Genomic DNA, 16,314 nt, shown 5'->3' with positions numbered 1-16,314 from the left:
GAAATGCACAATATTTTCAATGAGATAATATCAGAAAATTTCCCAAGCATGAAGAATGAATTGGAAAACTAAATAAAAGAGGCTTACAGGACACCAAATGTACAAAATTAAAACAGACCTACACCAAGGCACATTATAATGAAAATGCATAGCATACAGAATAAGGATAGTATCTTAAAAGCAAAAGAAAGAGGAATCATATCACATATAGGGGGAGACAAATTTGTTTTTCAGCAGATTTTTCAATCCAGACTCTCAAAGCCAGAAGATCATGGAACAACATATACCAAGCTCTTAAAGAAAATGGATGCCAACCAAGAATCTTATATTTAACAAAATTAGGTGTTAGATTTGATTAATAAAAACCTTTTATGATAAACAAAAGTTATAAGAATTTACAACTAGAAAGCCTACGCTACAGAACATACACAGCAAAATATTCCACAAAGAGGAAAAAAAAAACAATGATGAAAATCAGCAGAGGGAGGTATTAAATTAAAGGAAAATATAATCAGAGGAGTAACCAAGTCATGGTAAATACCAAAAATAAACAAAAATGGCTGGGTATACAAATCATGTCTTAATAATAACCCCTGAATGTTAATGGCCTAAACTCACCAATCAAAAGACGTAGACTAGAAGATTAGATAAAAAAATAAAAGACCCAACAATATGCTGCCTCCAAGAGACTCATAGGAAAAGAAATCCAAAGGCTAAAGGTGGAGGGTTGGGAAAAATCATACCACTGACATAGACTATGGAAGCAGGCAGGATTTCCATCCTCATATCAAATAAAGTAGACTTCAAGCTAAGATCAATCAAAAGGGATAAAGAAGGGCACAACATACTTCTCAAGGGAACCATACACCAACAAGACTTAACAATTGTAAATATATTTGCCCCAAACAATGGAGTGTCTATGTTTATCAAACAAACTCTTCTCAAGCTCAAGAGTCAAATAAACCACAATACAATACTTCTGGGTGACTTTAACATACCATTTTTATCACTAGATAGATCTTCCAAACAAAAGCTAAACAAATAAATAATAGAACTCAATCGACAACTTAGATTTAACACACATATATGAAATATTTCATCCTTCAATGCGAGAATACACTTTCTTCTCAGTAGCACATGGATCCTTCTCTAAAATAGACCTTGTATTATGCCACAAAGTAACTCTTAGCAAGTATAAAAAAAAGAGATACTGCATTCTATCAGATCATAATGAAATGAAATTAGAAATCAATGATAAAATAAGAAATATGAGCTACTCCAACAATTGGAGACTAAATAATATGCTACTGAATGAACAATGGGTTGCAGAACACATCAAGAAAGAGATTAAAAGATTTTTACAGGTGAATGAGAACACAGATATAACATATTGAAATCTCCGGGACACTAAGAAAGCAGTTCTAAGAAAGAAGTTAATTGCATGGAGTTCATTCCTTTAAGATAAAAAAAATGCCAACAAATAAATGACTTAACATTACATCTCAAAGGCCTAGAAAAAAAGTACAAATCAACACAAAAAACAGTAGAAGATAGGAAATAATAATTAAAATCAGAGCTGAAATTAATAAAATTGAAACAAAAGAAACAATTTTAAAAAATTGACAAAACAAAAAAGTTGGTTCTTTGAAAAAATAAATAAAATTGAAAGGCCCTTAGCCATGCTAACATAGAGAAGGAGAGAGAAAACTTAAATTACTAACATAAGTGATGAAAAAGGAAATACAGAATATAATTAGAATTTTTTTTTGAAAACTTGTAGTCCAATAAGATAGAAAATATTGAAGGCACTGACAAATTTCTAGAGTCATATAATTTGCCCAAATTGAATCAGAATTGAATAGAAGATGCCATCAGAAGTCTTCCAACAAAGAAAAGCCCAGGACCAGATGGATACACAGATGAGTTCTATAATACCTTTAAAGAAGAACTAATACCAATACTCTTCAATTTATTTCAGGAAATATAAAAAGAGGCAGCACTTCCAAACTCATTCTATGAGGCCAATATCACCCTGATTCCAAAAACCAGGAAAAGACATTAAAAAAAATCTTCAGACCAATGTCTAACGAACATAGATGCAAAAATTCTTAATAAAACTCTGACAAAAACATATCAAAAGGATTGTGTACCACAATCAAGTGGAATTCATCCCAGAGACGCAAGTTTGGTTTAACATATGGAAATCCATACATATAATTCATCACATCAATAGACATAAATATAAGAATCATACGATCATCTCAATAGATGCAGAAAAAGCATTTGACAAAATAGAGCACCCCTTTAAGTTCAAAACAGTAGAAAAATAAAGAAAAATAGGAACATATCTTAACATCATAAAGCATATTTATCCTAAGTCTGAGGCTCACATCATTCTAAATGGAGAAAAATTTAAAGCATTCCATCTAAAAACTGGAACAAGAAAGGGATGCCCTCTTTCACAACTTCTATTTAACATAGTCCTTCAAACACTGACCAGAGCAATTAAACAGATGAAAAAAGTTAAAAGGAAACACATAGGAAAAGAAGAACTTAAATTGGCACTATTTGGTGATGGTATGATTCTATACCTAGAAGAACCAAAAATTTCCACCAGAAAACTTTGAGAACTAGTAAATAAATTCAGCAATGAAACACAATATAAAATCAACACCTATAAATTAAAGGCATTTCTGTATATCAGTGACAAATCCTCAGAAAGGGAAACAAGAAAAACTACCCCATTTATAATAGCCTCAAAAACAAACAAAAAACAAAAAAACAAACAACAACAACAAAAAAAAAAACCTTGGGAATCAAGTTAATGAAAGAGGTGAGAAATCTATATAATAAAAATTACAGAACCCTAACAAAAGAAATCAAAGAAGACCTTAGAGATGGAAAGATCTATCTTGTGAGGTTAGAAATGATGGTGGAATGTGATGGACATTAATATCCAAAGTATATGTATAAAGACACAAATTGGTGTGAATATACTTTGTATACAACAGAGACATGAAAAATTGTGCTCTACATGTGTGATATAAACTGTAATGCATTCCACTGTCATATATAAGTAAAAAAAATAATAAAAAAGATAAAAGCCAGTTATTAACACTAAACTAACACCCACCCTAAAACATTAGAAAAATTAGACTAAACTATACCAAAGTTAGCCAAAGGAAGCAAGTAATGATGAACAGAATTTGGCAAAGGAAGGAATAAGAAAATTATAAAGGAAATCAGCAATATTGAAAGTTCTTTACAAAATTGACATATTTCAAAACTTTACCTATATTCACAAGAACAAAGTAGAGAACAGTCAAAATTTCTAACGTTGGAAATAAAGAGAAGGCATCATTTCCAAAGTTTTCTTAATGATGATGTGCATGATTAGTGTGAGGAATAAATTTGATAAATAAAATGAATACATTTCTTTTTTTTTAGTTATTTTTAGCTTTACTTGAAAGTAGAATACATTTTTATATAATTGTACAACCATGGAATATATCTAATTAGGAGAAATGGGTACATTTCTAAGAAAAACATTGAACTATAGAAACTGAATCCAGAAAAAAATGGAAAATATGGACAGATGCAGAAATGTAAGATATTAAATTAGTAATAAAAACTTTGTAAAAAAAATAATCCAAGCTAATAGTAACAAAAATGGCATGGTATTGGCACCCAAATGGACATGTAAACCAATGATACAGAATAGAAGACACAGAGGCAAACCCACATAAATACAGTTATTCATAATAGACAAAGGCACCAAAAATATACATTGAAAAAAAAGATAGCCTCTTCAACAAATGGTGCTGGGAGAACTGGAAATCCATATGTAGCAAAAATGAAAATAAACTCCTATCTCTCACCATGAACAAAAATCAACTCAAATTGGATCAAAGATTTAGGAATTAGACCAGAGACCCTGTGCCTAATAGAAGAAAAAGTAGGTCCAAATATTCATCATGTTGAATTAGGCCCCGACTTCCTTAACAAGACTCTTAAAAGTGCCAGAAATAAAATCAAGAATTAATAAATGGGATGTATTCAAACTAAAAAGCTTCTTCTCAGAAAAAGAAACAATCAGTGAGGTGAATAGAGAGCCTACATTTTGGGAGCAAAGTTTTGTAACATGCAGGTCAGATACAGAATTAATCTCTAGGTTATATAAAGAACTCAAAAATCTTAACACCAAAAAAATCCACAAAAACCCAGTCAAGAAATGGGCTAAGGAGCTGAACAGACACTTCTCAGAAAAAGATTTATATTTGATCAACAAATATACAAAAAAAATGTTCAACATCTCTAGTAATTAAAAAAATGCAAAGAAACTACTCTAAGATTTCATCTTATGCCAGTCAGAATCGCAGTTATCAAGAATACAAACAACAATAAACGTTGGTGAGTATGTGGAGGAAAAGGCACACTCATTCATTCCTGGTGGGACTACAAATTGGTGCAACCACTCTAGAAAGCAGTATAAAGATTCCTTAGTGGGCTGGAGATGTGGCTCAGTGGTAGCGCGCTTGCCTGGCATGCGTGCGGCCCGGGTTCGATCCTCAGCACCACATACCAACAAAGATGTTGTGTCCGCCAATAACTAAAAAATAAAATATTAAAATTCTCTCTCTCTCTCTCTCTCTCTCTCTCTCTCTCACTCTCTCTCCCTCTCTCTTTAAAAAAAAAAAAGATTCCTTAGAAAACTTGGAATGGAACCACCATTTGACCCAGCTATCCCACTCCTTGGTCTATACGCAAAGGCATTAAAATCATCATACTATAGTAACACAGCCACAGCAATGTTTAGAGCAGCTCAATTCACAATGGCTAAACTGTGGAAGCAACCTAGAAGCCCTTCAAAAGACGAATGGATAAATAAACTGTGGTATATATACACAATGGAATATTACTCAGCATTTAAAGAGAATAAAATTATTGCATTTGCAGGTAAAAGGATGGAGCTGGAGAATATCATGCTCAGTGAAGGAAGCCAATCCCAAAAAATCAAGGGCCTAATATTTTCTCTGATAAGTGAATGCTGATCTATAATGGAGGGATGCATGCATGGAAAAAATGGAGGAACTCTGATGGGGCAAAGGGGAGGGAAAGAGTTGGGTATCAGGGCAGGAATTATGGTGGAATGAGATGGACATCATTACCCTAGGTACATGTATGACTGCACATATGGTGTGATGTTACATCATGTATAACCATAGAAATGAAAAGTTGTTCTGCAATTGTGTACAATGAATCAAAATGCATTCTGTTGTCATATATAACTAATTAAAATTAAAAAAATCAAGCTAAAGTGATCTTACTGTTGCATCTTATCCTACAAATGTTTTTCCTTGCACCTTGCTCTATGAATTTCTATTTTGACACATTATCTGTGGGGCCAAAATGCTCTGGCAGCCTTAGTGAGCCAGTCACAATGTCATGTGGAGCTCATTTTTCTAGAAAATGGAATCTGATCTTCCTATGTGTATAAGAATTATCTTTCTCAATTGTTTTCAGAAAGATGATACACATTATTATAGAAATTAAAAAAAATGTTTAAGAAATGTAAAAATAAGCATCTGAAGCAAATTTCTTACATGATAAAAAACTAAAGATATAGAGCCAGGTAACATCTGTAAACTGAAAATAGAAAACTAACAACAAAAAAGAAAAAAAGAAAGAAAATTATATATCACAGGATTTTAATGAAAATTTTGTTTTCACTAGTGAATATCATATACTCCAAAGAAGAGGATTTTATGAATAAGACTTGATATATTTATATAGTTTTTCTCCAAGAAATGAAATGATGTCCATAGAATAAATAAAGTATAATTTGACTGGTTACTGTGTTTCCTACTTAGAAGTGTTAGTGACCTAAATTTGTGCTGATATGAAGCTATTTCTGTTTTCTTAAATGTCAGAGAATCTCAATATCCTTTTTTGGGCCTGAATAATAATCTGCCTCCATTTTCTCTTTACCTACATTTACAAACATTTATATAGCATCAAACCAGTTTATGATAAGTGAGTGATCACCAGAAGGTATCACAATGAAATAATTGTATCAGTTATGGTGAACTAAATAGAGATAGATGTATTTCCTTAAATAATTTTCTTCATAGTCAAATTTTTAATCATCAGAAAAAAAAATTGGATGGTAAATTTTATTCTTCTAATTTATACACTTCTTATTCCTTGGACATTTTCTTCTTGTTTAGTGATTTTGGGCTTAGTTTTCAAATTTTATATAAAAATATCAAAATAAATTTACTCTTATTTCCTGTCAAATGGTTCTCTTATTTGTGCCAGTCTCCTGCCACAGTCATTACTTGTGACCAAAAATTTCAACTCTTTTTTTTTCTTACCCTTATCATCCCTTCCCATGCATATTTCTCTACTACCTCTGGAATATTGAGTTGCTCTATTTTCATCTTGAAGTGTTTTCTATTTTTTTTCTTATTGTTTGCTTTTTGTCACTTTGTTATTTTACTTCCCTATTTCTGATGTTTCTGAGTCTATTCCTCTATGTCAGATCCTACAGGATCTCTGTGCTCTCTATTACCTTATATATATATGAAACATAATAGTGTCTTTTGAAAAGTTTCAATAAGCACAGAGATATGTTGTTGAATCCATTTCAAACTCAGAACATTAGTATAAGAACTAAAAGCAATGAGAAGACATAGGATAAGAAAAACATGGAAAAGAAGGTGAAAAAATTTGATGAGAGTAGAATATGTAAATATTGGGAGGAGGGGGAATGTACAGCGCAGTGCATAAGAGAGAAAGTTAAAAAGTGAAAAAGCAAGGAAGACACAAATAATTACTCCAAGGGTGGAGGATGTGCCCAAAACAACAAGGACAGGAAGTGAATAAATACGCGGGAAAGCTTGAGAACTGAGACTGCTTCTAAAACTCTTAGTGAAGGCTGATTGTTCACTCTGTGAGCTTATCAAGAGTTGTCCCAAAAGCTTTTGGTGTTGAAAGGCCCTCAGTAGCTGAAGTGGAACTGGCAGCTTAATGGCTGCAGAGCTGCTGCCTGCACTCTGTGCTTTGGCCCTGCGGCCCCCACACAGGCACCATTCATAAGTGGCCTCAGTGTTTCTTTCCTCTGAGAAGTTCAATGTGGAAGCCTTAGTTAAGAATAAAAAGCCATTATAATTTTTTTCCATGAATATGGATAAGCTTCAACAATACTGTGTTTTTAAAACACACACACACACACTCACTACATAGTGGAAACTAATAAAGACTTTCACATGGAATTGTTGCCACCATGCATAATTCATAGAGAAGAAATTAGAAGAAAGCAGGCAGACATTGACTTCCTTTAGTTTTTGTTTAATTTTTTTCTGACTTTTAATTTATTCCTGTGGGGGAAAATGCTTCTCTTGTGTTCTATTGATATTGTTTTGTAGTAAGTTTTAAGTGTCATCCAGGTTTCCTTATTCAATCTAAAATCATACTTTATGTTAATTTTACTCTTTATTGTTTATAGTATAATTTGTTTTTAATCATCATCTTTTAGAGAATTTCATTTAGGACTCAAGAACCATTATCCTTCAGTGATTCTACAGTAATGAAGCATATTTGCAACACAATATTTTTCTTAAATCTGTGGATATTATCATCATATGTATTTTCAGACTGCTAGAATGTCTTCGTGTAACTGAATTAAATTGAATTAAATATAGTTTAATTAAATTAAGAAAATTAAATTACTCATTACTAGTAATAACTTTAAGCTTTAGAATGCTTTTGAATTGGAAAAGAATTTGAATATCTGGCTTAACAGCTCCAATGTGGTATGAAATTAATTTGCATTATACATATCTCACTTCTTTTCAATAAATGCATAGATGGAAGACAGAGTGAGAGAGATAAGAAGCTCTGAAAAACCACTTTTAAAGTTTATTAATTAAAAAGAATATTTTCCATGGTGAACAATTGAACTAAAACATGATTTACTTATTGAAGAAAAATGTTCGATTATATAATAACATTGAATAACAAATCATGAAGTATCTGAAAAACAGGTCATATAATTTCATTATATTCCAATATAAATGCTAGAACTATTGTTTCTAATGCTAATAAATTCATTTTTAAGGGACTACATAGTTAAAGGAAAGGATAATGATAGGTAAAAACCAGAAGTATAACCTTATATTTCTTCCATTATACCTGTTAATTTTGCTATTCTGAATTTGTAATTCCAGGATGATTTTACATCTCATTTCCTGCCAAGTAAATTTTCACAGCAGATAGGATCCACCATCTATTTTTTAGAAATTGTTACATTTTCCTAAAATATATTTTTGTAAGTAAGGTATGGGAAATATTTAGAGCTTTCTATTGACTTAATTACATGAATATATATAATTTTGTAGTGTTGGATAACACATCCAAAATTTCTCCCTACTTGACACCAGTTGCATTCAATTTTATAGTAAGGCATTTGTACCTAATTTCCTTGGTGTGTTATTTTGTATCTTAATTGATCATTGAGTTCACAATATCCAGTAGATGGTAACTATCAGCTCTGAAATAACATTATTAAAAAGTATTCTAAAATTGGGACCTCCAGAAAGCCTCATATATTTCATCTCAGGAAAAAATAAATTTCTTAATAGAATTTTTGCCATGGAAAGGGCTCAACAATGAGGTTAGAAAGAAAAAGCAAATTCAAAATTTTAATTAAGAAAGATAAAGAAACTAAGGTATAAGGATGTGTATGCACATAAAAGCACACAACCTGAAACTCTAAAAGTATGTGGAACACAACAGAGAAATATGTCACAGAATCAGAAAATGTGGAAGTATTTGATGTAGTCATTTATTTCTTAAGAATCATTTCTTTAAAACGGTACTTTTCAAGTTTTCCCTTTATAGGTATTAATATCATATTTATCAAATCAGTTAAGCATGATACTCTAAGATGAGAGAAATTTATCTCTGATAAATTATCTATACATTTCTAATTATAATAGAAAGTGTTCTTAGCTTCAACATACATACCAATTAGGTTTCCGTTTTGCAATACATTGGAGGAGAAATAATGAAACACTCTTATTTGTTTAGTTCTTAAGGACTTTAAATATTTAAATATTGTTTACAATTATGTTTGATTCAAAGCTGTGGATGTTACAACCATTCTAGAACTTGAGGAGAATCACTATATTAATGGCTAAATGTTAATATAGACATACTTTATATTATCTTGGATAATTTGACTATATAAATATAAGCAATTTAAATTTATTTTGTGTATGTATAATTAGTCTTAAAACTATAAAGTGCTAATAATTGCTATTTTAATAGCATTGCATAGCATTTGTTTTAATTCTATTGCTTTACACATTACCAAAGTGAAGTCTCATTTTAATATTGTAAGTGGTGAAAATGTACAAATTTCTGAAATTAAAACTACTTTTAAGGAGTGTAACTAGCTTATATTCACATGTTAATTATAAAGATTATATAGTTGAGTAACTATAAAAACATAGTAAAGCAAAAGCAAAAACAAAAATGCACCAATAAATTTAGTTATTGAACAATGATTTAAACACCTAGTTTAAATTTTTAATACAATTCTAAGTGTATAGTAACAATGAACACCAAATTTAATTAGGGGTAAACTTACTTTAGTCTTTAAGAATCTTTTTTTTAGGTATATTTACTTAATTTGAATCATGACTTACACTAAACATCTCACACCTTGGTGTGTATGTGAAAGCTCTTCATTCTGTCAGAAGATAGAATGTGTAATAAAAGGAATATAATTTGCACATGATTTATAAAAAGATAGTGAACAAATGAAACCAAATTTGGCAGCATATGTCCATCACTTTCCAAAAAAAAAGTGACAGAACTCATAAAAATAAGTTTCTAAGCCATGTAGAAAATCTATCAAAATAAAATAGATAGGTGCAGCCAATTATCCATGGCTAGAAGGAATTAATCATGAAGACTACAGAACTTACCCCTTGTCATGATTACTAAATATGAAGCAATATTCTGATTTTAATTTGAATTTATATATGACTTTGCTTACAGAAAGTGACTGTGATTGTAAATATTGTGCTATATATTTTATTTTAAATTAGTTCATTGATGTTCTGATTTTAAAATATGAACCCCTGAGGGCTGGTTTAATGTAACTTTTCCACAAGTTGTCAATCCATTAGACAGATGAGATTTCTAGATACAAAATCTAAGGTCTAAGCCCTAGTTTGAGAAGGCAATGCTACACTAAAGGACCCTTAAAAATACCTGAGTGAATTCTGAACTCAATGAAAACATCCTCTTCATCTGTAAAAATGTTCACCTTTACTTTAATCAAAAACAGGAAAATTTAGAATCAGAAGAACAATAGAGAATACCCAGCTTACTCAGTATTTTTATAAAGAAAGTAGTTCAAATTTAAGAATGACCTTGTATAGGGCATCAGTAATAAATATACTAAAGATGCAGGAATTTGGCTTCTGACTCATTTGTAAATTTCAATTCTTGCTTACATGCATGTAACTGGCAACATTTACTGAATATCTAAAAGTCCAACTTCATGGTCTGGGGAACAGTCTACAGCTTCTAAGCTGTACTGGAGAAAACATGATAAAAGGAGAATGGAGTGGTGTTTGCTATGCTTTGTAGTCCAGTAAATGTCCCACTTAATTTTTATAAATATCTAGAGAAATTTTCTTACATTTTTATCCAGGTAACATGTATGAGGATATTATTATGGAATTGTGTGCAACAGCAGTGTGTGTGTTGGGATACATCTAAGTCTTACAAATAGAGGAAAAGAAAGCAATACATGATAAATACATATGATAGACCACTAAGCAGCAATGAGTGACAACAACTGTATATATAAAGTATATACAGTCCTAAAAGGATAGATCAAAATATGGGATAAAATCAATGACTACATGAGATACTTAGAATAGCATTTCATGCAAATGTAAACCATGATCAATTAGACAGCTTGTATTTTATGATATGCATATGGTACTGAGGTTCTTGTACATAGAAGTACCAAATCTATTAGCATGGGCACTGATGGGAGTGCCTTCTCCTTACAATTTCAACTGGAAACCACAACAAAAGGGTGTTCCAGGCTCTTGTCTTCCCTTCTGTGATGGATCATAGTTAAACAAGCACAATTGTGTGGAAGCCAGCACAATCCTCCAATTGTCAATTTGGCATCAATATACACCTCCAGTTAATCAGATTTAATATTTTAAGAAAAGAAAGCATCATTCTGATGATGATATAACTTTTCAATATAAGGAGAGCTCTTTTGCACCAAATACATCTCTAAGCACTAAGCCATTTATTTTCTTTTTAAATCACAGTCCTCATACATATTTTAACATATACTGAATTGTAATATAGCCACTAATAACCTATCATTTATTATTATATAGGAAGACAGTGGGGAAGGAAAAATTAATTGATGACAAATACATGCATGACAAGTAAGCATGAAAATGTCCACAGTTATACAGTATCAGCTGTTGTAATACATGCTCATGCTCATATTTAAATTTTCCTTTTATTTTTATTTAATTTGCCACACATTCCATCACTCTATTGGTCTAAACCTTTGAATTATTATTACTCTTTTTCCAGTGGGGAACCCAGGAGGGCCTGAATCAATATTTCCTACTTAAAGTGGTTCCTGAAGTGTCCATAAAAATATTGGTCTTGCCTTTAAGCAGTAGGTCATTCTTTGGAACACTTTTTAATTCTTTCTTATCAAATTATAATTCTCAGAAAATTATAGAACTGATTTTTAGCCATGCTATCATTAGCTGAATTTTTTTATATGGCTCTATTCTCTTATGGAATCAGCTAGCTACTCTACCTTTCATGGTTTGGGAACATAAATGTTAATCTCTACTATTGGCAGATGTGTGTGTGTGTGTGTGTGTGTGTGTGTGTGTGTGCATTTTGCTTTTAACTCAGTAATAATTAACACCAGAATATCCTTAGTGACATGTTGGGTTTGTGGCTCAGTGGTACAGCACTTTCCTAGAATGTGTGAGGCCTTGGGTTCAATCCTCAGCACCACATAAAAAGACAAATAAATAAAAGTTATTGTAGCAATCTGCAATTTTTTTTTAAAAAAAGAATATCCTTGGTGAAAATAAGGGCAAACTGGTATGATCATATGTAATGTTCACCTTTGCTATAGTGAGAATTTTATCCTTAAGCCCATTCATCAAAAACTGAATTATATAGGAAGAGAATGACTAATCTTCAAAATAATTTTAATTTTGTTTCTGTGATTATGGAGAGCTTCTTCTGTGGTGGATTTCTTCTGGTGAGCATTCACATTGGACATGGAAATTTTTCTACTCTACATCTTTCAAAAGGTCATGCAGATATATTTAACTCAGAATTTTAATGTTTAAATAATAGTGCTTCAAATCCCCGACTAACACCCATTTTCAGATGCTCACGAGTAAGTGTACATCCATATATCTGACCATTTCTTTTTCCAAACAGAGTTAATAATCATAAGAACTTCTTTAAGTCTTTTCACTAAGGATAAATCCACCCTGTGCTAAAAATATACTGCTTCAAACATCAACTCTAAAATGGTACCAAACTACCAAATGGAGCCACCTGAAAACAACTTCATTAATTTGTTTCCAAATCTATTAGGCATACATAACTGTCCATATGGCCCTAGCGAGATGTTTTATCAATGGAGCAGAGAAAGAGTCAGTAAATTATTTCTCTTTTGAACTTGCCCTAAATGTATCTTAATTACCTTAATGTGATAGTTATGCAATGTTTTCCATGTACCAATTTATAATATGATGCAACAAATGATGTAAGTAGCATCTCAGACTGCATGGTAACTTCATGTTGGTTTTTTGCAGTAATTATAGAAACTAGAAGCTTTATATGATGACTGCAGAACTTTTCCTCAAACTCTAAGAGGTTGTGCATTAATTTTCACATGGAAAAATTCTAGAAATCTTATAGATTATATTTATTCATCGTATATGTTTCAAGCATTGATTTGCAGGATAATATGAACAAGTGATAATGTGATTTTTATAAGCAGTGAATATTTTCATGAATTCTTTCTCATTACAGATTTCAAAGTAAATTAATTAAAGCAGATTATTCATATATGTTATACAAGTTGCTTCCTGAAACCAGAAACTCACCAAGAATCACTCTTCTTTTCCATTGTCTAAGATTACATGTTGTAAAATATTGTGTTTCACTGTCACCCATATCTCAACAGAACAAATAGTACTTAGCTATTATTATCTTCACTGAAGTGACAGACCCTTAAACCTTGGGAAAACATATTGCCCAATTTCTGTCACCAAGCTTCTTAGATATTTTCTGGTTTTGCTCATCAACTCCAATCAGCATGAGTTCATTGAATGATGATCAGAATAAGCCCTGAGTAACGGGAAAGATGATCAAAATTTTTAGGAAATAGATTTTGACAGAAGTAAGGATTTGACACAGCTCTACAAATAAACATTTTAAAAATTGGGAAAAACACACCAGGTATCATTAGAAGCATCAACTGGTTCCTGTGAAGAAACAACATCTAGACTAAAAGCTGCAATTGAAAGAAGTTTGTGAAAATGTATTTTATTTCTTTCAACATTTCTTCTACACAAGCTAAATGGGAATTTGAAAAATGTGAATATTCTTGCTATCCTTGTGTCTCTTAGGTTTGTGACTATGATTCTAATCTTCTCAGATCTTCTGGAATGTGCTTTTGCTTTTGGTTTACTCTTTTGATAGGGACATGGAGTTCCAGGGACTTGTACTTGGCCTTTTCTATCCCATGGTCCTCACTTCATTTATCATAAGCTAATGTTGGGATTCTGACAGTTGTGAAATTTAGCTCTTCATGTTGTGCACCTAAGAACTAAAGATAAACCCCAGAATAAGTGATGAGATCTATTATGTGCACTTTGAGATGGACCAGAACAAAATATCCATTTATCATCTCACTACTAATAGCCCCTTTCTCTTATGGGTGCAACAGGATAGTGTTCCTGGTCTCAGGAATAATGTCAGCTGAGAGGAAGTGCTAAAAAGTCCCTGAAAAGTTTTTGATTTTTTCATTCCCCAAAGCAATTTTACACTGGGAAATGATTTCAGGTTCCCCTGAGGACCTCTGAGAGGAATGTTATACTTTATAATTGTGGCAATATTTTAAGGTCTTGCTGACATGGTCTTTGCCTCCCTTTCAAGGAGATCAGGGTGTAGAATTGGCTCAAGTCTGAGAATTGAAGTAAGGATCCATAACTCTTTCATTCCGATGTCAAAGAGACCATTACTGACTTCACATATAATCAGAAAAGACAGGCTGGGGATGTGGCTCAAGCGGTAGTGCGCTCCCCTGTCATGCGTGCGGCCCGGGTTCGATCCTCAGCACCACATACCAACAAAGATGTTGTGTCCGCTGAGAACTAAAAAATAAATATTAAAATTCTCTCTCTCTCTCTCTCTCTCTCTCTCTCTCTCTCTCTCTCTCTCTCTCTCTCTTTAAAAAAAAAAAGACAGACGATTTCAGGTTTTCATTTTTGAGATTCTTCTTCCAGAAATCATTTCTGGTAATTAGAAATGTATCAGAAAATGTTCATTCAGGGAAAGGAAATACTTTCTATTAATTAGAAATGATAAATATTTTAATACAGAAGAATAGACATTTATACTATCATTTAAAAGACTGAGTGAATGAAGGTCAGGGAAACTATCTCTAAAAATCTTAGCTTGTCATTAAAATTTTGACAAACAATAATACTTATAGCAGCCAAACAGGTGACTCATAAAGCCTCAGCATGAAAAAAAAAATATCTTGAGTCTCCCTAGGTCATCTGCCACTTCTTCTGGAGAATAATGGATCCTTGTTGGATGATTTTAATCTACAATATGAAGGAAAGGAAGTTATGGAAAACTGAGTTCCCAACACTTTTGCAAAGAAAAATAGACTTGAAAGTTTGCAGTGATAATGCTGCATTAATTACAAACCACTCAACATAAATAGAAAATGTCTATAGGAGTTCCTGGTCTGTTAGATTATATGAAGTTATGAAATTCCATTTTTGCATACATTTGCTTTTCATAGAACTGATCAGTACGTACTATTACTTTAGCATCTGGGATAGTGCCTGCTATTTGGCAGATAATAAGTGTGTATAATCAATTATATGGAATTATATCTAAGTAAAATTTTGACAGAAAACATATCCATATATGCACATTCAAATTATCTTTGTAACTCTTCTGCTCTTTCATTTCTAGATTTAGACAATATACAAAATAGTTTGGCAATATATGAAATTGACTTTCAAATATTTAAAAAACATTTTCTTTTTATTTTTTTAATTGGTACCAAGCATTGGCACTTAACTACAGAGCCATATCCACAGCTATTTTTTATATTTTATTTAGAGATGGGGTCTCACTGAGTTGTTGTGGGCTGCACTAAGTTGTTAAGGCTGGCTTTGAACTCTCTATCCTTCTCCTTCAGCTTCCTGAGTTGCTGAGATTACAGGTATGTGCCACCATGCCAGGCCCCTATTTTTGGGGGGTCTATTTTTCTGTAAGCTGGATTTCCTATGCATTAGAATCATTTCATAAAATATGATTTCAAATAACCATACTGTTCATTTTTTAAAATTTATTTCAATTAGTTACACATGACAGTACAATACATTTTGACACATCATACCTAAAGGGAGCATAACTTCTCATTCTTCTGTTTGCACATTATATAGAATCACACTTATGTAATCATATATGTATATAGATTAATACTGTCCAATTAATTGTATTATCCTTCCTACCTCCATACCCCCTCTATTCCATTTATTCCCCTCTAATTCAAAGTGTCTGTATGTTTCCCTAGACCCCTGATGATTGTGAATTAGCATCTGAATATCAAATAAAACATTCAGCCTTTGATTTTGGGGGACTGACTAATTTCACTTAGCATGATATTCTCCAGCTCCATCCATTTACCAGAAAATGCCAAATTTTAAATATTCTTTAAGGCTAAATAATATTTTGTGTATAGCACCTCATTTTTTTTATCCATTCATCGGTTGAAGGACATCTAAGGTTGGTTGAGTAATTTGGCTATTGTGAATTGAGCTGGTATAAACATTGATGTGGCTATGTCACTATAGTATGCTAATTTTAATACCTTTTGGTATAAAATGAAAAGTGGGATAGCTGAGTCAAATAGTGGCTTCATCCCAATTTTTCTGAGGAATTTCCAACTGCTTCTCATAATGGTTGCACCAATTTGCA

This window comes from Ictidomys tridecemlineatus, chromosome 1 (genome assembly GCF_052094955.1).
Source record: "Ictidomys tridecemlineatus isolate mIctTri1 chromosome 1, mIctTri1.hap1, whole genome shotgun sequence".
NCBI classification, from domain to species: domain Eukaryota; kingdom Metazoa; phylum Chordata; class Mammalia; order Rodentia; family Sciuridae; genus Ictidomys; species Ictidomys tridecemlineatus.
Note: the sequence above shows the minus strand (reverse complement) of the source record.